Here is a 26,073-nt window from a genome sequence, read left to right on the forward strand (position 1 = left end):
TGTATGTTCATTAGCAGTTCCTGGGCCAAATGCATTGTTGATGTTGTGAGTTGTCTCCGCTGCTTTATGACTCATCGAATAAGAAAATCACTCGAATTTGCTTTTTGTCTAACATCATTTCCATAGTCTAAAACAAATATAAAATAAACAGCAAGTAATAAGTCATTAGCAAAAAAAAACAAAGTGAGTAATGTGCATTAAAATGATGTATAACATAACCACATATATTTAAGAATGTATTCCAATATCAAACGGCAAATTTCAACAACGCAAAAACCGCAATTACTTTTGCACCAACCTACTGAAATAAATCCTGCTATCACGTGTTCAGTGTCAGATTGTAGAAGGCGAGCATTGTGACCCGGGCTCTGGTTGGACACCAATCCAGGCCGGGCCTTTTTTTCATCATTGCTGTTAACATCACAATAACCAACAGGCATTGCTGTTCCCATTTTGCAAATGAGAAAACTACAGCTGAGAGGTTAGTCACACAGGAAATAAATGTCAGAGCAAGGACTCTCAAACCTTTGGCTTTAAAGCGTCGTCTTTTGCCCCAGCATCATATGGCCTAAGGTTCTAAAGACTATATACAACAGTGGGAAAGTTGCAATTAATGAATCTCCCCAAAGACCAGTTAGTTATAGTATAGGTAACTTTTGTCTCTTGCTTTATGCACTTAGTACAGTAACTCTTGACTGATTATGAGAGGAGGGGAGAGACTAAGATAATACAAAATTATAGATAATTCAAAAGACGCAATTTCTGTTTTTATGTTAACATGTTTTTTTTTTTTAATTTTATTTATTTTAAGTGTTTCTTTCCAGAACCCATCAGCTCCAAGTCAAGTAGTTGTTTCAATCTAGTTGTGGAGGGCGCAGCTCACAGTGGCCCATGTGGGGATCGAACCGGCAACCTTGTTGTTATGAACACCACGCTCTAACCACCTGAGCTAACTGGCTGCCCAGTTGTGGTCTTTTGGAGGATAGTTGTTTTGTTTTTCTGCAGCTGCCCCATCAAAAGATCATTAAGTCCCGTTTATTCATGTCCTACTCGTCTCAAGGTTCTAGCACCACAGTTGCTGATGGACCTTGGTTTCCTGATCTATTATTTCCCAGTTTCCCAGCTTGGGTTTTTGATCTCTTGGCCTTAAACTTTGGCTCAGGACCCTGCTTCCCTGCCACAGCCAACATTCTCAGAACTGCCCTCTAGTTGATCTGGCCAACAGGACCTATCAGTCCCTCTTCTGTCTGGCCTGCTACTGCAGTGGGACAGAAAGGTTCTCTTTAATTTTAATGAAAACTGGAGAAAGATGGAGGTAGACACAGGGCCCAAGGGGGCCCAGAGCCCTTTGCACACTATTCCTTCCCAGCAAGTGAGCTGGGCCTTATTACTTTTCTGTGACAGCAACAACCCTCAAGAAAGCCAGCTGTTTCTGGAAGCAAAGTAATAAAATGTGGGCAAAATTCCTGGGTGGAGAGAGAACAGGGACAGCTGCTTCTTATGTGAGCTGCTCTGGCAGCCTTCCTCAGATTTTCTCAATAGATTCTCTAGGGGCCATCGGATGATTACACTGGCAGACAGAGAACCTCCTGCCTTACTTACTAAGCTACCAAGTGCACTTCGGTCAGACATTCAGCCCCGTAACTTGAAGGATGACAATATACTGCACTGCTCCTAGACCTTCTCAGACTCTGTCCCAGGTCCCTATCGTAATTACTAACATTAATAGTCCCTTCCATCTGTACAGTATCTAACAGTCTTATATAGCACTTATTTGAAATCTGCCTCACACAGTTGGCTGGGTAGAAAACTGTTCCTTGTTTATAGATAAGGAAATTAAAGGCCACAAATAAGTACCCAGCAAGCCCAGGCATTGCTCAGAGCTCTTGCCACCTCAACTTTACCTATGGATCTGTATTTAAGCCTATTTCCTTAATGGAATCAAATCTCTGCACAGACCCCCAGTCACTGACAGATACCACAAGGCCTCCAAAGCCATCCTGAAGCCTCTAAATTCTCAGGTGTGCAGTTGTCTCATCCAGCTCTGCATCAGGCAAAATCTCCCCAGAAGTCTGGGGAAGCTCGGCCTTTCAATGTGTCACCTGACTTCCCAGTGCATGGCTTCCGTCACCTACACGAAGCTCAGGCCTGCCCAGTGCCGACAGGCAGGCAGGTTCCAGGCCGCCCAGCACGATGGGTCTGGCCCCCCTTCTTGTTGGTTAAGGCATACACTCCTCCATCGTTTCTGAGTCAGGCCTTCTCTGAGGCTCCAGATACTTCTCCAGAGACTATGACATTAGGAGCAAACTGACAGCTCACGTGTCAGTCAAGCCTGAAGAAGAGTTTCGTTTGGGCTTCACAGTGCTTTAAAAAAAATTAGTTAATCCTTAAGAAACTAGAAAAGGAAGAGCAAACTAAACCCAAAGAAAGCTGAAGCTATAATAAAGATTAAAGTAAGAAATCAATGCAATAGAAAAAAAATGAAACTAAAAGTTGCTTTTTTAAAAAAAATCAACAAAACTGATAGACCTTGAACCAAGACTGACCAAGAAAAAAAGGAAGATACAAATTGTTAAAACTAAGAATGAAAAGGGGGATATCACTACTGACCTTACAGAAGTTAAGAAGGATTATAAAAAAAATAGTATGAACAGACTTTAAGCCAAGAAATCAGACAACTTAGATGAAATGGACAAACTCCTAGAAAGATACAAATTAGCAAAAGTGACTCAAAAAGACAGAAAATCTAAGTAAGCCTATAACCTGTAAAAATATTGTATGAGTAATTAAAGCTACCCATCAGTTATCTCTCATAAATATAGACACAAAAATCTTCAACAAAATATTAGCAAACCAAGTCCAACACCATATAAAAACAAAAAGGATTACAGACTATAACCAAGTGGGATTTATTCTAGGAATACAAGGTTGTTTTACTATCCAAAAATCAATTAATGTAGTGCCATGTTAGCAGAATCAAGGCCAAAAAACACACAATCAACAAAATCTAATATCTATCCACCATAATAAAACCTCTCAATAAACTAGGAATAGAAGGGACTTACTTGGCCTGATAAAAGTCATCTGCAATCCTATAGTTAATACCATATTTGATGGGAAAGACTGAAAACTTTTCCCCAAAATGGAGGGCAATGCAAGCATGTCTGCTCTCACCAATTCAAATCAACATTGTACTGGAGGTTTTGGGTGGTGCAATCAGGCAGAGGGATTTTGGTTTTTTACTGGACATCAGGTTATATCATTCCTCTCCTCAAAACTCTCCAGTGGCTTCTGATTTCACTCAGGATAAACCTACATGATCTGGGTCCCTGTCCACCCTCGACTTCCCCATCCTCCACTCTCCCCATTGCTCACTCTCATCTCTAGCCACACTGTCCTCTTTCTGTTCCTCCAACACAGTAAGCGCACTCGTTTCAGGGTCCCTGAACTTACTGAACTCTATGCCTGGAATGTTATTTCCCCAAGATACACACATAGCTCACTTCATTCCTGCATAGTTCTGCGCAGATTTTATTTTCTCACAGAGGCCTTCTTTCATCACGCAGTCCCGCCCTATTCCCTTACCCCGCTTTATTTTTCTTCATCTGTATTCATTTATCTGTTTTCTTCCACTAGAATGTAAACTCCGACAGAGAAAACTATTTTCTTCACTGCTACCTTTCAAACACTTAAAACTGTGCCTGGCACATGCTGGACACTCAATAAATACTCACTGGATAAATGAGTGTTTTTAAAAGGAAAATTTTATATAGGAGAATGAATAAAGAGCAGTGGCGGGAAAGACCACTAGCCCAAGAGTCTGAGAAGGACCGGGGTTTCAGATCATGGGGAAAGAGCCAAAGTCAGTCAGTAGAAACACTTGGTTCTCTGGAGCAATATTCCTCTGTGTTCTAAGCTTAGCTCTTCCAATCACTGCCAGTTTGTCCCTCTCTAAGTCTCAGTGATTTATAAAATGAGAATAGCATCACCTCGTAACTCCTAAGCTGCTATGAAAATGAAACCAATTTATGTAGAGCATCCACAGCACATAATATAGCAGACACTATGTAATTAAACATTTTCTGATACCGCTGGCCTTCAAGAGGAACCTAGAACTACCTTAAAAATTACCTAGCCCCATCTTACTAAAGCACAGACATGTCCCTAAGGCTGTTACCCCTAAATTAAATAGCCTCCATACTCATTTTAACTTCTCTTTCCTATCATTGCTCTTTCACTCCTCCCTTTCTGTTAGCTCTCAACTCTCACCTCTAGCTGTTGTTGACATAACAGCTCCTCCCCTCTTTTTTAAATGCTGCTTTTAATCTTATGGTGGTTTAGAAACCAGATTGCTATGCTTGTTACAACCACACATAAAAGAATAAATTAGCTCTGTGTAAGGGCTTATGGATGAAAGTGATTTGCTTCCTTCTTGTTTTTTAGTTGGGCTCTAGAAAATTAAGGATATTAGATAAATAAGCTACGATATGGATATCAGTATATTATACACTTTTCTTACATGGAATCATTCATATTTTAAAATATAGTCAGTAGTGGAACTTCACAGGGCAATTGGTACAAGAACAGGAAGATCCAAACTTAACACCCAGGACATGGAAAATCCAGGAGCTATAAAACTTTAGATTAACCAGACAAAAAGAGGTGGCAGCAAGAGTTTGGACATCAGAGTAGGAGGTAAGGTCGGACAACCAAGAGCACCTCTGTGCACCCTCAGGCAGACAGAGGGAAGAACAGAATGTCCACTGTTACAGTGTGAAGAGAGTGGCCTTATCACTGGTCAAAGGCAGAGAGAGAGATAGATGGTAGGAAAACACCGCCTCTGACAAGATATGAGGCTACAGCATAAGTGCCTTTTTCACTAACAGTTGGAGGGTGGGGAGTGGGGATAGGCAGGGAACCTAGGGCCAAAATAGGAAGAAGCCTTCCTCTTCTGAGAGGACAGTAGGGTACAAGACAGCATCTCAACAGAACTAGTCAGTGAGTGCAGACACACGCTGGGGATGAGCTCTTGAAAACTGCTTTAATATCTGTGCCAGCAGTAGCCCTGGAGCCAGGCTATGTGAGTGCATTTAAACCTGCACTCTGCAGCCCACATGCTGCAAATCATGGCTACCAATGCTGTCTGGCTTTTGTCTCTGCCCTGGAATCCCTTCCCTTGTGGAAGGATTGAGCTTCGGGTAGGGCCTGCAGAAGAAGAAGAGGAGAAGGGCATAGGATAAAATTTACAGCACAAATTTCCAAAGGAAAACGCTTCCTTTTACCTTTAAGGAATGGAGTGACAAGTAGGTCAGGCACTGAGGTATCAGTGATATAATGCTTTCTTCTCACTTTCATTTTGGTCATGCCGCTTTACAGTTTACAAAGCTTTCCAACTTGCATCTCTGATTTGATTCTCTACAAGATCCAGCATGTCCGTGTGCGCACATGGACACGTGGGGGTGTGAAGAGGAACTCTAACTTCACAAATAGGGAAACGGAGATCGTCCAAGGGCAAATGTTGACAGAGAGGATAAAAACCCATGTTTCCCAACTTTATCTGCGTTGGCCCAAGCGTTTATAGGATCTCATGTGTTACTGGAGTTTTCTTCGGTGTTGAGCCTGACCTCTGCCTGCTCGTAGGCTCTTCCTATCTTTCAGCCTCTTGGCCCTCTCACTAGAAATGCCATTGCCATTAGGGACCCCCAATTCCTGTCGGCCTGGCTGGGCCCCTCAAAAACTGGACCTCCTTCCTGGATCCCTAAGGAAATCTGTCTTCTTGTACTTTGTAAGAAAAATCGGGATTCCAGGGAAATTAGCAGTCCAAGGAAAGCCTGACAAGTCAGGGAGAACAATGGTATTTACAGTTAGACTGACCTGGGTTCTAACATCAGCTTCATGGATTCCTAGGTGTGAACTCTAGGCAAATTATTTCAGCTTCCTGAGCCATAATTCCTTTATCTATCAAATGGGGTTTTATCTGGAGTAAGTAAAACCCATAACACAATTGGTTCTTACTGTGTTGATTTCCCTTCCCATCTCACCATCTGTGGTCCTCCCTCTAAGCTTCTCCTGACTTCCCCTTCACACAGCCCCACTCTATCCTCGCCAATGTTCATGATCTCATTTTGCAGGACTGATAAAACCACAGAATTTTCTGAAGCTGGCCCATGGGCTTGGCGGGTCACAGTCAAGACTGAAATCAGGAAAGTCTCTGAGGGGTATGAGGTCATGGTAAGAGAGCGTGTGGGAGGATAGCTTTAGCTGTCAGGCTCAGAATACCCCTCAGCAGAAAGCAGCTGGCAGAAGCCAGAAGGAATTGACCCTGCTTTGTCTTATTCATGGAAAATGATCCCAGACCATTCTCGTGACAGCTCCAGTAAAGCAAGTTCAGTTCTCCTCCCTGTATGCCAACCATAGTCACGGAATAGGAGAGTAATCACCTGTACTAAGGGTAAAAATAAGTCCCAAACTAGTTACTCTGATCTTGGCACAAGCTTGCCAAGAGTTTGCCCAGGCACCCTCACTCACCAAGGTTGAGCTCAGTCAGCGATTTCCTCTTTAGAGTTACAGGGTCAGCACCAGCTGCCTCTGGGAACAGGGCTCACCTATAACAGAGGGAAGTCAGTCAGAACTTAGGTAGGTACAAGCATTCAAAGTTCCTACCCTCACATCTCTTGCATCCTAGCAAGAGACAGGTTAATAATTGAGTATGTAACTTCAGGTTGTGCTAAGTGCTATAAAGAAAAATAAAGCAGGGTAAGGGAAGAAAATGACAAGGAGTGACCATTTTATCTATTTTAGAAAATAGGCTTCTCCAAAAGGGGTGACTACTGGACAGAGACTTCAATGAAGTGTGGAGGTAAGATCTGCACAGATCTGAGGGAAGAGTGTTTTAGAGAAGGAATAACAAATGCAAAGACCCTGAGGCAATAGGAAAAAAATAAGCTTATGATGCTTAAGGAGCAAGAAAGTCAATATAGCTAGAATGTAGCGAGGGGAAGGATGAGATAGACACTAGATATATGGGGAGGAATTAATTACTCATTCTCCCTATTTTACTTAGGAGAAAAATCAGGCTCAAAGGTTAAGTGACATGCCCAAGACCAAAGTAAACCAGTGGCAGAACTGGGAATGGAACTCAGGTCTTCAGAACAACTCTGACTCTACCTCCCTCCTGGGCCAGTTTCGTACAGGCTTAGATAACCCGCAATCCAGCTGGGAGAATCTTTTAAGCACTCAGAGATTGGTGTTAGGTTTCTCTGCTCATCCCCGCTGTTGGGTGGGGTGAGGATGGCTGAAGAACAGAGAAACCCCTATGTGTTACCTGGAATGTGGGACAGGGCTGACTTTGAGGTAAGGAGGATATGAACACATGTCAGTGATTGTCATAAACCCTTTATTTGTATTAACTCATTTAATCTCTACAACGATTTTATAAGCCTGGTATGTTGCTATATTCCCTGTTTTACTAATGGGGAAACTGAGGCACAGAGCTGTTAAGTAAATGTGCCCAAGTCACATAGTTAATAGATGGCAGAGCTGGGACATGAACTCAGGAAGTCCAACCTCCAGGGCTTGCCCGTCTAACCACACACTATGCCAATTCTCAAAAACAGAAGGAAAAAGTCAGGAAACATGTTCTCTAGTCTCAGCTGACATGGCTCAGAGCCCCCATTTACGCTCAAGCCTTAGATCCTCTCCATTTACTTGTAGTTCAGGCTTTTTACTGAATACAAGTTGAACAATTCCAGAGTCCGTCAGCCAGGTGGTTCCAGAGACTTCTCTAATTCTCTACCTACTATAATCACAAAGCAATGATGGTAACCACAACAATAGCCATTTCATAGCCACTAACACTAATGCACGCTTTGAAATAGACTAGGTACTTACAGGCACTACCTTTATTTCAGAGAGCGAATGAGAGTTGTTCTAAGACATGGGTGGAGGGACCTGGGGTGGGGGGGGGGGGGTTTCCAGGCTTGGAAAAAAGCAGCGAACACATAGAACCGAAGGCTCTCTGTAGGCCTGGGTCAAAGGACAAAGGCAGAGGCACCAGAGTTGGTAGTAAAGGGTATGGACTATCATACCAGCACCTCCAATTCAATGTATCAATAAACTGAACTCATCTCTTTATTTCCCAGCCTCCATGGTTCAGCAAATGGTATAACTATTCTCCCAACTATTTAGACTCCAAATGTTGATGCTCTCCAACCCCTCCTTCCCTCATTCCCCATTCCCACAATTGCCAAGTCCTCATGGGGTTTTCTGCTCTAAGAGCTCTACATTCAAACTGTTCTTCATTATTCCCTCTGTGTCAATTTCCTCTTGGTTCAGGATCTCATTACCTCTTGCCTGCACTGCTGGAATATTTCTCAAACTTTACTGCCATTTCAAGGACAGACTGTTATAGTAGCCTCTTCCCTGGTCTCTCTTTCACTAGTCTTCCCTCCTGCTCCAATCCACTGGGCCCACACTGCCAGACTAATGTTCCTAATGCCACTCCCCTGCTCAAAAAAAATGCCACAGCTCCCAATCCCCTCAGCCTCACGCTCTGGGTATGCCATTCTCTGGCCATCATCTGCCTTACATCTACCGTGGGCTTTCCAGCTCCTACACTTTTGTCCATACTATTGTCTCACCTGGAATGTTTGTCTTCAGGCATTTTTTACGTACTCTGTACATGTACTATGTACTTAGTATATATTCAAATCCTTCTTCCAAGCCTCGCAAATCAATGACGTTATCCTGAACCCTTCCTCACCACTCTGTCATGTTCGTGAAACATCTCTCTCTGGCTGTGACTACATCCGGCTCTGGCCTCACCATTAGCTAAAGCCTCAGAACTAGTCTTCCTGTTCCTTCTTTCTTGTAAAGATTCATACTGCTTCCCGAGAACGCAGACCTAGTCAGTTAGGATTTCTGTTCTCATGCCTGCTACTCAACTTACACTCGATCTATCTCCTAACAAGAGACTTGGGTTCTAATGTGAGCCTCAGATTTCTCAGCTACAAAATGGGGATATAATTCCCATCCTGCCTATAATAGAGGAATTTTGTGAGGATCAATGTGATAACAGGAGAGGAAGGGGAAAGAGTTAGGATGGGAGACTCCCAGCCAGGTCTTTAACAGCTTTTTCTGTCAAATACAAAACACTGAATATATACAGAACCTCTATCCAATCAATCAAAAACCATTTCCTAGGCCTAGTTGGTCACTGTCACAGCTCTGGGTTAGGGGTTATGGAGGATGCAATCCTTACTCTTGGGCTCCTTGCAGTCCAGGGTGGGACTGTGTCAACCTCCTGCAAAGGACTACTACCAATACCAGGCAGCTCTAACAGTTCAAAGAATGCTGCGATTTGCAAAAGGGGAGAGAACTCTGCCTGGAGGTGGCCTCAGAAGCTTCACAGAAGGAGCAAGGACTTAAGGCCTTGATTGCAGGTGACGCTCAGGCTCTATGCACCGGCACTGAGCTAGGTATTACGCTGTAACCCTCACAGGACCCTGTGAAACAGGCGGTGGCAAGCCCTTTATAGCAAAGGTAACTGAAGGCGGGCAAGGTTAAAAGTGTGCCATTCAAGGTCACACAGCTAGTAAATAGTAGAGCTCAGATTTAAACCCTAGGTCTGCTTTACTTTACTCAAAAGCCTACGTGCTTACTTACTTCATGGTCTGCCGTACTACAGTATGTAGCAATAGGAAAGTATCAGATACATTCTCAAGTTCTTTCTACCTCAAAATGCAATGTTATGAATACAGGGGAAAGGGTTTGAAAGGCAGTTTTCCGCTACTATGTCTTCCCCTTAAGACTGTGATCTGATGGCAGGTTTAGGGTCTTATTAACTGGAATAGTCAAAGTATCTGCCACAGAGCCTGGCAGGTATTTGGGGAACAGGTGAGTGAATAAATGAATGAATGAACACCTGCCGCACCAATCTTTGTTCTGAGGTCTAGAAGGTCCAAAATCTTAAGCTCCATGTTCTGACTCTCAGTATTTATAATATCAACTACCTACTTATCTGTTAGTTAAAGGCACCCTTTTCTCATTCTTGTTTTCAGGAGTTAAGGGACAGGTAAGGAGAGAAAAGGATAAGGGAAGTTGGGCAGTTAAAAGGGAAAGGAAAGGGATGAAATGAAAGGAGAGAAAGGAAGGAAGAAAACAAAAAGAAAGAAGATGCCTGGCAGGATTGAAATGTCGGAGGCCTAGATCTGAGGAAAAGTTTCTTTTTCCTTCTGGTTCCCAGAACCAAGGATTTTGTTTATTTGTTTAAGAGCAGCAGCAGGAATTCCTCTTTATAAATTGTGAATGAAGTGAACCTGCTTGTCTAAATCCCACACTAAATATGTCAGCAGAAAGTAAAGCTCCAAGCCTCACTTCTCACCACTGTCCTGCCCCCGCCCAGTCCTTGCCTGGTTTAGGCTGAAGCCTAGAGGTCAGAAGACATGCAGGGTCTTCCGCTCTTCCTCTGCTGCTTCTAGAAACGCTCTTCCTCTGCTGCTTCTAGAAACGTTACCACTAATAAGCCCTGGGAGTCTACCTTTCCTTTTGGATAAGGAGATACTGACATCCTCTGGACCCTTCCCTCATGAAAAGCTTTGTTGAGCTCCGTCATGAAAACTGTTTTGAACCCTAAGGGGAAAGTGTTTTTCCCTTTCTGATGAATTCCTCAAATGAGTGTGAATGAACTGGGGTGAAGATGTAGATGGAGCAGGCAAGGGAACTCTCTAGATCCTGGGTCCTAATTCAGCTCAACCCTCTTTAGGTCTGACCTGCATATTATATACACGTACCTCTCCTTCTTACTAAGTTAGTAGAGAGAGCACTGGGCTGAGAGTCAGAAAACTTAAAGGCTAGTTCCAGCTCTACCTCTAATTCACCGTGTGACCTCAACCAAGTCATTTCACCTTCCTGGACCTTAGTTTCCGTATCTGTAAAATGAAGGTGATAGTATCTACTCTTCCGAAGGGTCTGCTGATGGATCAAACAAGATTGACGACAATGGTATAACTTTACATCTATTTGGTTTGATCTGAAAGGTAAAGGAAAGAATGAGGGAATGGTCTCCTTAAAAGGGACAGCGAGCGAGAGAGGGCTATACCACCCTTTCGTTGAAGGCATCTGCTCTGAGTGGAAGAATTAGGGAAGAGCTGTGACAGACAGTGTCACTGTTTGTACCTCCATCAGGACAGTCAGGCACTAATCATGACTAAAAAAGCTCAAGAATTACATGCGCACAAAACCCAAAAGGTCTAAGCAGAGAGAAAATAAAAACCACCAGAAGTCACATATTGCTCAGGGAAAGAAACAGAAACATAGTAATGACCAATTTAGTGGTGAAGAGATCGGGTTCTAGAATCAGCACCTGGGTTTGAATCCCAGCTCTCTCTCTTACTAGCATTGTGACCTTAAGCAAGGTATTTACCTTCTGTACCTCAGTTTCCTTTATTTGTTTAAAATGGCTCTTGCATCACAAATATGTTATTGGGAGAAATAAATGATATAGAGTAGGAAAGCGCTTAGCTCAGGGCTTGGCATATGTGACTCAATGACAGGTACTGTTATTCCATTTAAATATCACAAAAGGATGAATAAGCAGCAATAAAAAGGACTAGGAGAAAGAAAGGAAATGCACATTTGCAATGACCTATTATGCATCATACCCTATCAAAGCCTTAATTATTCTCATTTATTCCTAATAACCTTTTGAGGTCAGTAGAATTATCCTCATCTTACAGGAGGAAACTGAATCTCAAAGAAGTAAAGTAACTTGTCTAAAATCACACAGCTAAACAATAGAACTTACTGGACCCAAGTCTGACTGCAAAGAGTCTTTCTACTATATACATCGCATTTTCTTGTGCTCAAAAATAAGGAGCTTCCCATGTATCAAAGTAGGCACAAATAACGTTTTAGGACATGGACCAAATTCTCCCTTTTTGTGCTTGAAGCAATTGTTGGCTTTGCAGGCCTGGGGAAAAAATGGGCAGGGATGGAACGCAAGAGCACCATCAAGTCCCAGAGTTGCTGGACTAACTTCCCAGGCCCTTCCCAAGGGGCTCTCAGCTCATTATTGCAGTGAGCGAGGAGACAGGAGACGGGCGCTTTGGTCAAACTGGATACTACATCCTAAAGGACAAAATATTCTAAGACTAACAAACAGGCAAGAAGCCATGAGAGGTGCTTGGGCTAAACCCAAATACCTGATCCAAACACCTTATACTGGGGGGGAATATGATGTTACGAACACCTTTGTAAGAAACAGCGTGTATTGTGTCCTTCGGTATGTATATTGTCCCTATTTCTGGGAAGCACTTTATGGCCCACATGACTGCAAATTAAGTTTGAAAAGAAGCACTCCTTCCCTTGGGCCAGGCTATTATGGTGGAACATTCCACCAAAAAAAATAATAAGGAACAGGTTCTATAGGAGGATGGAAATTGGAAATCCACAACTGGTGACTAGAGGAAAGGAGCTAGGAGTGAATTAAGAGAAAATTTTAGGAAGAACTGGAGCCTGGATATCAAAGGCTTTTGGTAGAGTAGGGAACCAAGTGCTTCAAGGGGCTAAGGGGAGATTTTGACAGATAAATTATCTCCTACATTTGTAAAACACATTTTAAAAACTAGCATGTGCCTATTAGAACCCTTGCCGTTTAGAGTAGAGCAATCTCCAGGGCCTGCAGGAAGACTGATTGAAAGAGGTGTTGCTGAAGTGTTATCTTCCTCAGGAGAGGGGAAGGAAGATGCAAGCTGGGTTCTCTAGGCCTCTGGGGTGACAACCAAGACAGGAGGGAGCAGCCACAGGAGACAATCATAGCACAACAGCTCCAGGCTCAATCAGGCAGAGCTCACCTGCAGGTGGCCTCAGACCCACTTCTGCTACAATCAGCACTTGAGGGTGCACAACTGCCCACAGCCATCAAGGAGTACAGGACTGGCCACAGAGCAAACAGCCCTTGTCCCAGGAGCCATGCTTGCCAATCTATTTGTTAGTTCTGTTCCAGCTGCCCCCTAACCTCAAAACTCTAACTGCCTTAACCCTCTTGAGGCCTTTTTCTAGCCTTGACCACACCCCCCGGTCTTGTAGTTCTACTAGACTCCTCTCACTCACAAGGACACCTGACCTTGACTCTTATGACTGGATCTATTGTGTGGCTGCCTATGCCCTGGCATAATAAACCAACTGTTGCGTTGCCGTGGGGGTTAAAAAGATGACCTCACAACATAATAAAAATGAAGCCAGGTCACAAAATGGCTCTGTAAAACCCTCCTCTACGCCCCAACGAGACAGGTGTCAGGATGCCCAGCATATCACAAAAGGAGGCCCTGGAGGGCAGCTGGTTTCTTAATTACAAGTGACATTAAGGCTCTTAAGCCCAATCCGTGGCCATGTATGAAAACACTAAGCATGCCATAAATAGATGAAACTCAATCCAGGCCGTCTCTGGGCTGCCTGGAGGAATGTCCAGAGAATACAACAGATGTGCAAGACAATCATTCTTGCTTCTGCATTTTCTGGGCACCTAAACAGCATGTCTCCTTCCTCAGCTGAAGCTGTCTCAAGTTTCCCCCTCCTCCTTCCCTAGAAGAACCAACCCAGAGGAATCATCAAGGGAGGCACAATTACTGTTTTCTTTTCTTCATGCTAATGAGACAGTTGGATGGTTCCCCTTCCCCCTCCTGAGTTGGAAGCAAGAATCTAGGGCTTTATAATCTGTAACCAACACACCAAAGCTTGGGCCAGACAACTGAACTGCGTAGAAGATGGCTTTCTGTCCCTGATGAGACCAGAGCTGGAAGGCCCCACCATTTTACAGAAGGGGCAGTAAGACCAGCGTGGGGAAAGGATCTGTACAGAGTCACAGAAGGAAGTCGGTGGCAGGGCCAGAATCAGTCTGCTAACTCCCAGTTAGAGGGCACTTCCCTCGTCATCCCAACTTCCTACAGTAGAGGATGACTTTGAAGGTATCCTCAATGTGGAGCCTGGAACTCCAACTTTCAAGTTCACGTATCAGTTTTTGAATAGGCATTTAAAAAGCAATGCCAATACTCTGCAGATGCAGACTCAGACAAAGAGCCTCAGCTCCAGCTGGAAGGCCAGAATCTAAGCTATAGTGACAATTTTACCCCAAAATGAAAATCACAAGTAGATGGTCAGGCAAAAAAAAATAAAAATCTGAATTTTAGTAGGGATTCAGTTGGGTTATGTGAAGACTGTAGGTACCAAGAGTCGGGACTGGAGTGAGTCTGAAGAATGACTTCAGATCTCGCAGGTAAAGGAGTGCCTGAGTACAGAACACTAGGACCTCCGCCTGCTAGTCCAATCCTTGTATTTCACAGATGAAGAAAATAAATTCTATACGGCAAGAACAAATGCCAGCAGTTAGGGAAGGGGAAAGGGACAGGGTGTCCTCAAAGTATCATGGCCCCCTCTCCCACACCACCAAATGCTCTGGGTGATCAAAACCCTCTGCCCATCCCCAACTTCTCAACTCAAACTGTTACAGGCTTTCCAGGATATCTCTTTCCCCTTAGAGGTCCCTCAGATTTATAAACTGAGGGTGAAGTATAGAGAAGTGGCAGGCTAAGAGCTCTGCTATAGCAGTCTCTGTAGTACTCAACTCTAGCACAGTAATTATGAAAGCAGTCATTGATGAACAAATGAGTGAGGCTGGATTCCAGTACAACTTAATGGAAAGAGGCAGTGGACTGGATTGAGCCAATAGCTCACAGTTTGCCGGCACCTGTTCTAATCTACAGTCTCCAATCACCCTGTCTCCCAATCCATCACTCACTCGTACCACAGCTCTGCACCCTCAATGGATCCCCTCTGACTACAGGATAAAGTTTGAACTCCACCCTCATCGTCTACCATAGCCTTCCCTGCAAACCATACTCCAATCACAGCAGGCTTTCACCTAGCAACTTCCTCCTTTCCCCATACTGTTCCCTAACACCTGCAATACCCTTCTCCATTCCTCTGCCAATATTGCCTTTTCAGTGACAAACTCACACGCCAGCCACTTGCTTGTTATGCCTTATATAATTGGTCATATATATGGCTGTCCCTCACCCACCAATACCTCCCTACTCCCCCACAATTGTAAGCTTCTCAGTGGCAGGGGCTGTGTTTATTCAACTCTGTATCTCTTGCAGTACTTAACATAGCAGCCAGTGTCGCTGACAGATCAGGCTTCTAGGTCGAGCAGAGGTCACTAGAACATGGGGATATTTGGTTCTAACAGAACCATCAGATGACAGAGCATCAACGATGCCTTCTGTCTGCTTCAAGGGCTGCCACCTTGCCCTTGGGTCTGACCACCTTGCCCTTGGGTCTGACCAGGTGACTAGTTAAGGTAAGGGTCAAGACCAGCATTTCACTAGGGCGGCTCTAGCCTGTGCTGAGATATGTAAGAGAAGAAGGATCCTATTTTCAGAGCTCCTTGTCCCTGACCTCAAACTGTATCCTTAATTATCAGCCATAAACTGAACCCAGATCCAGATTTATCCCCTAAATCAGCAGACAGCCTTCTAATAAGCACAGATCCTTGGTCCCCAAAGACAGGGGATTTCACCCAGGGAAAAGCTCAGGGCATGCAGTCTGACCTCAATTGAACAGAAAACTCAAAGGTACGTGGTAATCATCACCAGGCGCATGACCTCTGGATGCAAAGGGCCCGCTACTGAGATGAGGAGTCCTGGGCAAGCCTGTAGCCCACAAGTGTGGTTATCCTGGCTTGGCGAAGCTGAGGCCAAAGACTAAAACGCCCATGGGGAATAACAAACACAAGAAAGAAGTTTTCTCCTGAGCCCAGAACAGAACAACATTCCATCTGAGTAAGTGAGCTTGTCACAGGCATGAGGGTACTAAGCATTATCTGCCATTCCAGGATTATGGCTGTCAAGTTTTAATTAGGGTAATTAGAGTTAAAAATGTAATTTCGTTTCAGGGGAATTTTGAAAAGATTCCACTAATTTCTTTTTTTAAAAGAACACAGAAAGGAGGAGCAGGCCGAGTAGAGCAAAGGATTTTCCATCAGAGAAGCAAAGCCATGTGCCTGGGCTAGACAAGCTTTCCAACCACTGCCAAGAACCCCCAGCACCTCCGCAGGCTTGGCCCAGAAGATAGAGGGCTGCTGCTCGTCAGCTTTCCTCCCTGAGTTTCCTCCCTGAAACAGTCGACACCTGCTAATAAATCCACCTCCTCCCCACTTGCTGCTCCTGTTACTGCCATTCAACAGTTAACTATTACAGCCCTAAGTCTGGCAAAGAGCAAGGGCTTAGTGCTGTCAGTGTGATCTGCTACATGTTAGAGACTGCTCTCATGTCCACCCCTCCTTTATCAAGAGTTTCTGGACACGTCTTAATGCTTTTCTTTGTGCTAGTTCCCTGGTCTGGAGTGCCCTCCTTGACCTGCCTGCCTCGACTCTTACTCTTCCTTCAAAGCACAGATCAGTTATCTCCTCCAGGAAAGCCCACCTTCATGCCTCTGTAATCCCAGAGTCCCTTGCACATTAAGGAAACACAGAATACGGTGGTTTGTTTCCTTGTTTGACTCTGATGCTAGATTGTGAGGTCTTTCAAGGCAGGAACTGGCTCTTCATCTGGGAATCCTTAGCACTAGCACAAGCTCTGACACACAGGAGATACTCAACAAACCTTTTTTGAATGGTGAAACTATAGGGGGAATTTGGTCTGACCACACTGGCAGCTGAGCATGTTAAGTCTAGAAGCTCTACAATGCCTAGAAATACGCAGTCATGAGTCCCTCCCTTCCCTGCACAGGGTTAGTTCAGAAACCTGACTCTGCACTCCATGCAGGAGGAAGCCTTCCCATTGATCCCAAATGATGATTGATCTCTCCCATTAGAGTCTGCTCATTCCTTAGGGACCTTGGGAAGGAGATGAGAAAGCAAAAGCAAGCACAACATCTCCCCCATCCCCCACATCGTTTTTAAAGAATTTCCTCCAGTCTTCAAAGGGCTCCAGAGAGAGGGCCCGAACTCTGGTTCAATCTGTAGAAGGATAAGGGATGGCCCTGGTAGAAAATAGTTCCTCAGCTTGGAATCAGTGTTGCAAATGCTCAGAATGTTGTAGTGTCGTACAACAGAAAACATGCTATGGGACATAAGGCAGCCAAGTTACTTCTCTGAGCTTCAGTTTCCTTTCCCATCCTATCCCAGTAAGTTGTTAGGAGAAATAAACAAAGTGGCTTCAGCCAGTATTTAACACTTAGTATTCAAAAGTGATTTTTTCCATCTGAGGAAGGGGCCTGTACGAGGTACAGCATCACATTGCATAGGACTGTATAAAGGTAAGGAAAACATACCAAAGGGGGATACCAGTGAACCATCCCCATTTGCTCAAGGCAGCCCTGCCTGCTGGTCTCCCAGGAGGAAGCCTATACCAGCAGAATTGTCATGTTGACAAGGGTAACCAGATCCATTGCATGGTAATCAGATTCTCTCCAGCTAGGAGCACGCCTCCTGCTTCCTCCCAGGCTCCCCAAGCCTGGATGCTGGCCCATATCGATCCGTTTCTAATTAGGAGCTGTGTCAGTGCTTCTGACAGAAGGTCAGGGCTCAGGCTGCCTCTGCTGGCCTCTGGCCAAAGATTGAAAGGCCCTGCCCAGGGCAGACCCAGAGAATGAACACTTCTGTGGTAGAAAAGGAACCCAGATTGATCTCATCATAAAGCAGCCTGAAATTTTAGAGCTGAAAGGGTCCTTTACGAGCATGAGTTTTGTTATATTACAGCTAAAACAGCTGAGATCCAAAAAAGGATTATTTGTCCACGGTGGTACAGGAGTATAACTCTTACTTCCAGTTCTTCCCTCTCGATTGTTTTCAACCCTGCTGCACAACAGGACTCAGGGAGCTTGTTAAAAATACAGTTTTCTAGGCCCCAGCCCAGAGTCTGATTTGGAATATACACAGTGGCTCTGGCTCTTTTGCTAAGTATATTATCATCTTCTAATAGAAGTGAACCCTGAATTCACAGGATCAAGTTTGGACCTAGGATCAAATCCACCCTTGGTCATAAGAGCACCATTTAGAAGCAACCCACTATTGTCCCACCTACCCCCACAATATTCTAGGGGACTTAGTCAAAGGATCTGTTGCAAATGATTCAGACATCCCAATGGTTCACTAGCTTGGCTGTCAGTAGAGACATTTCCTTTCAAAACTAGTCTGAAATGAAAATGTCTCTTATGAAGATTAGAAACACTTACGGAGGGGGCTGTCAGGATAGTGGGAGATGGTGCGGTATTGAGTGTGGGGGACCTGAGGTGTCTGTGAAAAGGAGGCCTGTGTGGACAGGTGAGGGAGTGGACAGTGTGCTGGCTGTGGGACAGGCTTACAGATCCTTCCGTGACGCACACAATTTTGAGTATCTGGGTAGAAAACACCAGGACGAAGGTACAGGAGAATAAACGTGTGGGTCCACGGTAGGAGGAGAGAGCAGATGATTTGAAGGTATAAAGCAGATAGTAGGGATGTGTATGGAAGAGAAGAAATGTGTGCACCTTTGTGACTCAATTGTGTGTATGTTGCAAAGCATTCCAGCCTGCAGGGATAGGAGCAGGTGTACGTCTGTGTGGCCCAGACACCTGTACCATGAGGAAACAGATCCATGAGCACTTCTGACTCATCCAGCCCTGACTTTGCCTGAAGGCTCATACCACCCAAGGGCAAGCCTGTCTGCAGATATTTCTCATTAAAATTGACATTTTGACAACTACTAAAAAAGAAATAATAATAATAATGATACCCCCAGGGTTGTGGGACGTTAAAAAAAGTCAATGTCAATAAAACAGGAGACACAGATGAGAAATAATTATGTCACGATTACTTCTCAGTCTCACAAGGGGAGGTATTATTTGGAGTTAAATAGTGTATAGATGATTCATATCTCAACCCAAAGGTCTGAATTTCCCTCATTACCTGAAGAGGGCAAGAAAGAAGAAAGTAGGCAGAGAAAGGTAAACAAAATGTTTTTAAAAAGGATTGGAGAAATGGGAAAATGAAAGAAAGAGTTAAGAAGAAACCAAAAATGAAAGGCAAATGGGTCACAAAAGATAGGGAGAAGGAAAGAACAGAAAGAAAAAAGGTAGAAAAGACAAGAGAAAGAATTTCCGTTAGGCTGGCCTAGAAATTTAGCACACATTCTAGCAGGAACCCGGCAGAGGGGATGCATGAATTCTAGGTAGGGCCTGACCTCTGCACTTCCTCATTGCTTGTACTCTAGCCATTCCCACCATCTGAAATGGGCTTCCTACCATCTTTGCCAAACTGAACTTCTGAATCTGCAAGGGCATATTCAAATACTGCCAGCTTCGAGAAGTTTCCAATACTTCTCCCAGTTAGAAGTTCTCTCTCAAGAATTCCCGTAAACTTCCAGAGAACTTTGTCATATTTCACCTGCAGTACTTTACGTTCAACTTTATACTGTGGGTATTGGTACACATATATTTCTGTCATTCATTCTGCAAGTATTTTTTGTGCCAGGCCTATTACAGAGACACAGGGAAAACAAAGATAAGGAGCACACTGTCTTCTGACCCATAAGGTCTCTATTCCATGAGTGAGAGCAGATTTGGGTGTGATACAGCACCAAAGTACAACTCCAGAAGTAGAAGCGAAATGCAGAGAAGATCAAAATTAATTCTGCTTATGGAGTGATCAAGGAAAGCTTTACTGAGGAGGTGGCCTTTGAACTGGTATTGAAAGATGAGTAGGAGTTTGTCAGGTAAAAGGGGCAGGGAGCTGAGATAGCTTTCTACTCAGAGGGAATAGTCAAAACAAAGTCATTCTACAGAGCAGGAACACAGGGAAAGAAACAATGAGTGTTGACCGACCAAAGGCAGCTGAGTGAGGTAGCACCAGACTGTATTGAGATTTTATCCTTTCCAACCTGGTGTGGGGGTGGAGAGGAAGAGAAGGCAGTTTAAAGACGTCTAATCTCCCTTATTTAATTGCCCTACTTTAAAGCAAGTCCCCTCAAAAACCCTGGAAAACAGGTCCAATCCCAGGCGGCGCCTACTGCAGTGGCACTACAAGAATTTTGCACGGAGAAGGGAAACAGTGAGAGAAAAACAAGGGATAAAAGGGTGGGGGAGGGGAATGTGATGCAGAAGGGAGGGTAGTAGGGCTCAAGGAGGAAGGAACTGGAGGGGAGGAAACAGAGGAAGGGGAGAGGCCGGGAAGGCACAAGGACAGACGAAGCGAGCTTGGCACTGAAGCTCTTATTGCTGAGCTGTCCTCTACATCTTTCTAGGTAAAAAAACAAGGTCAATCTGATGCTAGCGACAGAAATACACCCTTTGCGCCAAGAGGAGGCTGAGCACATTATTAACTGCCACCTCAAGCCTCCCTTTGCTCAGGACGACAGGACTGTATGTAGCAAGAGGTGGCGTTCTCCCAGCTCTACAACCACCCCACAGCACGCCACAGACGCCCCTTGCCCCATACCCTAAGCGTGTGTGAGGTAGGAGTGCGAAACAAAGTTCTGGAGTTTAAAGTGGGGCCTACCAGGACCCATGGCTGCTGCTTAGGGTCCCAAAGGAAAGCTCTGCTTCTTTGGACCTTAGTTTCATCTGAAAAACGACAGAAGTACGCGTGACACTCTCTAAGGGCTGAGACAGCCTGTGAGTTTACAGAAGCTGCTTTCTACAGAGGGTGATATTTAATGTGGGAATTTTCCTAACCTATCAAGTCTTAACTTCATTCGTTTCACTCCAAGCTGTGACCAGGTTGAAGCCAAGAAAGAGCAAGACCCAGAATGCCAGCCATTCCTGATACCGTCATCCATCTGGCCCTGTCCGAAGTCTAGCTCCTGCCCAGACCTCATACATTTATCTCACACATTACAAACAGATGCTCAGCCCCAAAGATGTATTTTATCTGACCCACACAAGTTTATTTAAAAACTTCTAAGTTAACTGCCAACATTTAAAATCAGATCTCATTTTTTTTTAAATTAGATTTTTAACTTCTCTTGAAAACACCAGAGATCTGGTGACACTAGACCCCCTGGGGTAAAGGTCAAAGGGCCTTCTATAGATCCTGTAGTTTATTTGATTTTTTCTCATTTTATCTAAAAAAATCATGTTAACTTATCATTCATTTCGTAAGAGTAAACTTTTAAATTATTACCATAGTTATAATATTTAAACCAATCCAACTCCAAAAAATCTGAGTACACTGACAATTCAGGAAGATACATGTTTTAACCTGTGACTTCATGTATCATCTGATATGCAGCCATGTATCTCAGCTTTAGAAATTCCAACATAGTGTATTTATTCACTCAAAAAATAAAGTCCTATGGTAGGTACTGGGAAAACCTAACAAGACAAACACGGTTCCTGTCTTCATGGAGCGTATGGTCTAGTGGGATATAATGGAAAGAAGCCACATAGAAGAGGAGGCACAAAGAAACACTAACTTGAGGATTTTGAGTACATTCCACAATCTAGTGACCCCTTAGACAAGTTGTTTAACCTCTCTAGCCCCCCGTTTCCTTGTTTTTCAATTAGGTAGTTGCTCCTGAAGTCCTTTCCAGCTCAAAATTCTCCCAGCATCACAATAACTTAGCCCAATTCAGTCTGTGAGTTCCTAACACTTATTAGCTTCCTCCCTTTATCTGGGAAATCATGATCAGTTGTCATGGAAATTATTGTGGTGCTCCACATACTGGATGACAGGATTACAGTCATTACAAGAAGCCAAAGGGAACAGGCAGCAAGAAGAGTCACTCAGAAAGTCACCTACTTTCATTCAACACACGGGAGCGGCTGCTGATTGCAGTTAGGAGGTTAAAATAAAGACCAGGTACTAACTCATAAGTAAAACAGTTTTCATTTGTATTGGATATCATGGCTTCTTTCATGAGGCACTTTCCCCCAGCTTATGAGTGTTAGAGGCTGGAAAAAAAAATGCCAATTTTACAAGGACAAGGTTCACTAAAGCTTGACTAGTTTGCTGTCCTGGTAAAGTCAAAAAACAAGCCAGGAAACAGACTTACTAGCCAACAGGGGCACCAAAATTTCATAGTAAAATGAAGATAATTCATCTAGTCCCAGAGGACTAAGCATTGTAACTGGGTAAAAAGTCCTGTCGATATTCGAGCTCCATCTAGAGCCCCCACCCCCCACCCCACCTCCACCCCAGGGACCAAGCAGGTAACAAAAATGAGTACAGTTGACTGTTTCACAGGAAAAAGTGTTAGCCTGATGATAAATGAATGGCAACTGACACTGGGCTTGGGTATCAAAGAGGAAACAGGAAACGGTGTGGACTTTGGCAAACTTGAGAACAAATATGCTCTGCCTAAAAGAGCCAGACCATAAGAAAGTAGTATGTGAAATAAAGGAGAGAAATGAAGAACTTGATGCTGTAAACTCAAGCATTTTGCCAAATTGGGCTGGTGCTCCAAAGGCCTCCCCAAAGATCAGAGCCACATGCCTCAGAGCCCCCAAAAAGCCAAGCTACAAGCTTCTTTAACAAGGACAGACAAGGAGTCATAATACAGGAAATCCCTGGGTAGAGGGCTCAGGGAGTGAAGCCTTCTGTAGAATAGCTGGGGACTATTCCGACTCCTGTGAATAGGAAAATTGCTCATGGTCTCCATCAGCCTCCAGCCTTTGCTACTTTCTCAAAAATCCTCCACTCTCTTCAGGAGAAATCAGTCACCTCACAGCCCACATGCAGGGCCTCTGATCGCTTATACAGTATCTCCACTGAAATGCAGCCCCAATCTGGTCTCCCCAGACTGAGGTCCAACACAAAAACACTGTAGGTCAAACAAAATATATATGCAGGCCAGACACAACCCAAAGAACTGCCAGTTTGCAACCTCTGATCTAGGTTAAGATCCTCTGAAAGGTTTGGAACTGAAGGACTTAGGAGTCCCCTGACTCCTAAGTTTTGTCAGAGGAACTGCTTTTCCAAGGAGCTATCCAGGGTCCTGTATCACTTGGACCCTGAGCTTTAGAAACCATGATTCCACAGCCTTTTTTCCTGGCTTGATCCACTGTCAAAATATTCTTTAAAAGACAGGTGTAAAGAAGATATTCGGTATCTATTATATGCAAAGCACTCTAGAGAAAGAAACAAATGCTCTGAACCTTCTGTTGACTTTTGACTTCACTACCTACAGTAGTTGTATGTCAGCCTAGACCCCAGTGCCACCTGTCTGTCACCCAAATTACTATCAAGCCAGAACACTGCTCTGCTTGATTTCACTCCTATATACGACATTCATTTTAATGACTTGGCCAGCCAGTGAGATGAAGGTTCAGCAGCTTGGTTCCCCTCAAAGAGATACCTTTAAAACTCTTCTCCCTGGACTCCACAACTAAAAGTCCCTTTTCTTTACAAAAGAGCACAATTGCCCCCATCATAGTCAGATGTCCTTAGGAGTGAACAGCACAATGCTAAACATATGCTCTCCCCTGAATCAAAATGGTGTTCCCCATGTTTCACGCCATCATTATTCTATCATCTCCAAATTCCCTATTTCCATGAAAGCAGTAACACCACTGCCAAATAGAAAAGACTACTTGCCCTTGAAATAGTAACTCAATCCAAGGAGAAAGGGTTCATTGCTGAAAAAGCTTTGTTTATTTAGCAGGTCCCTCAAGCTAGATTTATGAGCAGGGAGAACACAACAAAAATGTTTCTTTTTTAGGAAAAGGCACCTGGCAACAGTGGCATGAAAGAAGGCAAGAAAGGGTGCAAGGAGGCTAGGAAGGAAGCTCCTATGGGGGATTAATAATCCTATAGCTTCATGATGGCCAAAAGACACTCCATGTCTGAAACAGCGTATGATCCTGGCTGATTACACGCCCCTTGAAGACAGTCTAATTCGTATGAGTATCACCCGCAGCTGTTAGTACTGTCCCATCTCATGGCAGGCAGTCAAGTGGTCCTAGCCACATAGACACAACTCCACTAAGAGCTCAGTGTAGTACACATCAAAGACACTAAGGCCCAGAAAACTTAAAACGGCCTGCCCAAGCTCACAGAATGGGTACGTGGTGAAAAGGAAAGAACAAAAGGCTTTGAAGGCCAGGCCTGTGTGAAATCCAAGGTTGCTGCGAGGCCTTGAACAAGTCACCCAACCTTTCTCAGTCCGTTTCTCACCTGCAAAATAAGAATAAGACCTATTTTTATAGAGTTGCCAGGAGGATTAAGAGATATTACCCTCTAAGTACAATCACCAATTTATAGGAAATACAAAAGATAAACATTAAACACACCACAGAGATGCAATCCCATTTACTAACAGTGTGACTGTGGGCATATTTCTTAACCTTCTTATGTCTGAGTTTCCTATCTATATGGTGAGGATCAACAGAACCTACTTCTTAGGGTGGAGGTGAGAATAAACATGATTATTTATATATAAAATTTATACGAAATTTTTATATATAAATCTAAGGTTTATACATGAATTTATTAAAAGATTTCTACACACACACACACACACACACACACATACGACTTACTTACGCAGTACATAGTAACTTTCAGTAAATATCAACTCTATTAATATGAACACAAGGTACCAAATATGGTATCTTGACACAGTGGGCACCCAATTCATGGTAGTGATCATTAATATGAAAGGTAGAGTTAGATCTAAAACCCAGGCCAGATTTTTAATCAAGTGCTCAACCAGTCTCGTCGACAGAAGGCCTTGGAATACCGTCTGGTGAATGTCCCCAGTGGCAGCTCTAGGTAACACCCCACCTCCTGACAAATACCCGAGACCTGACACACAGGAGCAGGAGCTGACTAATGCTGAACATGAAAAGTGCTGCTCTCTGGGAGCAGGCAGGGCCACCTTATTTTCCCCCAACCAGGTAATTTAAGGTACATTTTCTAATATTTGCTGACAGAACAAAGAAGCAAGGCTCTACAACATGATCAATGTTCATGCCAGCCTTCAAAGTGATTTGGTAAAACTACAGAAAATAAACACCCCGGCAGGGTTCACTCGGCAGAATAAAAGCTGACAAAGAAATGGCATTTTTTCCCTGAGCAAATATACAAGTAATAGATGAACTCTGAGAGACTAAGCTCTTTAGGTTTTGGCATTCCCCTCATTCCCCTTTCATTTTAAGAGAAGACAAACTCTCTTTCAACATATTTCAAGTATGACTGCTGGATTAATTTCTTCCCTGAAATAATGTAATTGTAAACAAAGTCATTCTCATCCTTCTACCCAGTTTAAATACAAATTGGCTTAGAAATGATATGACCCTTTCCTCCTGCTCCAGGCTAGAAGTTATCACCCACCCCCAAAGTGTAGGACATGTCCTCCCCCTCTGCTCATTAGCAGGAATATGGATGTACGCCATCTAGTCACTCATCTGTATTTCTGCTCAACTTGTTCCCATTGCACAGAATGTCCTCTCTCTCTCCATTCTGCAGTCTAAATCTCCTGTGAACATACTTTCTGGGGAAAAAGAGAGAGGGGAAAGGAGAGAAGCACAGCAACTGAGAAAAGGTATCTCGCTGTGTTGCTTCTGGGTAGTCCAGAACATACAGTCCAGACACAGAAATATTGGTGTTTCATAATTTATAAGCGCAAATCCAAGCAGAATATTAGAAATTGGGATGGGTCCTGGCTAATATGCCTATGTGGTCACTATCCTTATCTCACAAGGCCCAGCTCAAATATTCACTCCTCCATAAATGTTGCCCAGCACCACAATCCCACAAATGAAGCTTCTCTCCCTCCTCTGAACTTCCCAATCATTTCACCCCTTTATGGTTGCGCTACCTGAGAGTTCATATTACGGTTCTTAAAATCACATCTATAACTACATGCCAACCAAAATGGCTTAAAATGAAAAAAAAATAGACAATGCTAAGTGTTGCCAAGGATATGGAGCAACAGGAATTCTCGTAGACACCACTGATGACAGTGTGACCTGGTCTGCCTTTGAAAAGAGTTCAGCAGTAACTACTAAAGCTGAACATATGCCGACCCTATTAACCTGGCAAGGAGGGTGGAGAACACTCACCTACTGTTTCCCCTAATCAATTTTGCCTGCAGTCTTTTG

The 26,073-nt window shown here is 43.8% G+C and overlaps 1 protein-coding gene across 5 annotated transcripts in view; it reads right to left on the reverse strand.

Moving 5' to 3' along the window:
• Positions 1 to 26,073, reverse strand: part of RALY (RALY heterogeneous nuclear ribonucleoprotein) — a 72,254-nt gene that overhangs the window by 36,751 nt on the left and 9,430 nt on the right. For 3 of the 5 annotated variants that reach the window (XM_033094746.1, XM_033094744.1, XM_033094748.1), the window contains exon 2: positions 6,529 to 6,605. The exons of 1 other annotated variant lie outside the window; for it this stretch is intronic. The gene's annotated coding sequence lies outside the window, so the exon portion shown is untranslated. Of the gene's footprint in view, positions 1 to 6,528; positions 6,606 to 24,025; positions 24,045 to 26,073 lie in introns of those variants that run through there. One more of the 5 variants, XM_033094745.1, reaches the window with a different exon arrangement.

This window comes from Rhinolophus ferrumequinum, chromosome 23, assembly GCF_004115265.2.
Source record: "Rhinolophus ferrumequinum isolate MPI-CBG mRhiFer1 chromosome 23, mRhiFer1_v1.p, whole genome shotgun sequence".
In the NCBI taxonomy this organism is placed as follows: Eukaryota; Metazoa; Chordata; class Mammalia; order Chiroptera; family Rhinolophidae; genus Rhinolophus; species Rhinolophus ferrumequinum.